The 1,772-nt window shown below is 42.3% G+C and overlaps 1 non-coding gene across 1 annotated transcript; it reads right to left on the minus strand.

Annotated features, from left to right (window-relative positions):
- Positions 1-1,060: 1,060 nt before the first annotated feature.
- LOC113879291 lies at positions 1,061-1,167 on the minus strand. Its single transcript, XR_003507266.1, has one exon. It is a non-coding gene; the product is annotated as a U6 spliceosomal RNA (small nuclear RNA).
- Between the last annotated feature and the right edge of the window lie 605 nt (positions 1,168-1,772).

The raw sequence follows: 1,772 nt of genomic DNA on the forward strand, positions 1-1,772 counted from the left end.
TACATGCAGTGTGATTTCATCCACCAAAAAGTGCGAATTTTTTCAGTTCATTAAATACACAGAAGGTATAGAAAAGACCTACACTCACATATACGCGTGCTACTTAGAAGGAGCTTTGGCATCTAAGTAGTGTGGCTACCTGGAAGGTTCACAACCATCCAGTGAACTAGCTGAGCATTTCCAGGGGTGTGTGCTGCTTGGTCTGGCCAATAACCAGTTAGTATCCATGAGCAAGGCTGAGTGACAAAGGTCTGGGCTTCACCAGACTTGCTGAACTCCATCCTTGAGGGTGAAACAGAGGACTCAAGAGTTAGTAGTAGAAGTTCTTAAACAAGCCAGAAACTCTTCTCAGCTCAGTAGGCTAGCAACAATGAGGTACCATCACATTCCCCCCTCCCCCCAGAAAGGCTACAATTAAAGACTCCCAATATCAAGAGTTGGTGAGGATGCAGGTCAACTGAAGTCTCCTTCATTGCTAGTAAGAGTATAAAATGGTGCAACCACTTTGGAAAGCTGTTAGGCTGCTTTTAATGTAAGTCCACTCCTAGGTACATACTTAAATGCAGATGCCTAAAAAAGTCTTGTAGAAGATTGGGCATGGTGACGAGTCATAATAGCTCAAATTCACTCCATCAGTTTCCTTTCTCTGGGATGATGGACTGCCCAGGACAGGGTTTTCTCACAGTAGAGTCCAGGGGCACCAGAAAGCAGAGAAGGCTTGCCTCGCATCTTGAAGCCCCACTGAGAACCAACCCATGGTCACTTCAGTCCTTTTTCTGTTGGCAAAGCGTTCACTGAGCATTTATTACAGACTTGACTCTTCTCAGGCATTTTAACCTTTGAAAGTGAAGTGAAAGTATTAATCACTCAGTCGTGTCTGACTTTTTGAGACCCCATGGACTGCAGCCCTCCAGGCTCTTCTGTCCATGGAATTCTCCAGTCAAGAATACTGGAGTGGGTTGCCATTCCCTTCGCCAGGGGATCTTCCCGACCCAAGGATCGAACCTGGGTCTCCTGCATTGCATGCAGATTCCTTATCACCGAGCCACCTGGGAAGCCCAAAAATATGGTACACTTCATGAATTTGCACATCATCCTTGTGCAGGGGCCATGCTAATCTTCTCTGTATTGTTCCAATTTTAGTATATGTCCTGCTGAAGCGAGCACAATGAGGTAGATACAATAATTATCCCCTTATATAGATGAAGAAACTGAGACTTAGGGAAGTTAAGCAATTTTTAAAGTTAAGAAGTTAAGCAATTCAAAGATCTGAATGCCGAGTCGGTTTCAGAGCTCCTCACGCTGAACCAGGATTTAGAAGACCCAAGGTCCTGCCTGCCCTCTCCTGGCACACAAGCCTGGGGAATGAAATGAGTTGAGGCATAAATTTTTTAATGGCTTGAAAAAGTCACTTAACCTATCTGGCTTTCAATTTCTTGTATAAAATGAACGTTACATTGAATCTCTAAGCTCACTTCAGGTATAAATTTAATGCCAAAGTTCTGTAAACTCAGTAGAACACTTATGGTTAACTGACAACAGCTGTCAATGGATAATCTGCTGATCACTAAAAGCAAGCCCACAAACTACCCCTGATTTCAAGCAACTATTCTTAAAGTTTCTTTATGCAAAATAGATATCAATTTAATTCTCATTTTTTAATATTGAATATTGCTTTTTGGCAGATCCTTTCTGGTACGAAAAAGTAATTCCTTGTAAAAATTAGATCAATTCTCCCTGTTAATGCAGGATTTCACTTCAATCTTTCACTG

Source organism: Bos indicus x Bos taurus, chromosome 20, assembly GCF_003369695.1.
Source record: "Bos indicus x Bos taurus breed Angus x Brahman F1 hybrid chromosome 20, Bos_hybrid_MaternalHap_v2.0, whole genome shotgun sequence".
Classification (NCBI taxonomy): Eukaryota; Metazoa; Chordata; class Mammalia; order Artiodactyla; family Bovidae; genus Bos; species Bos indicus x Bos taurus.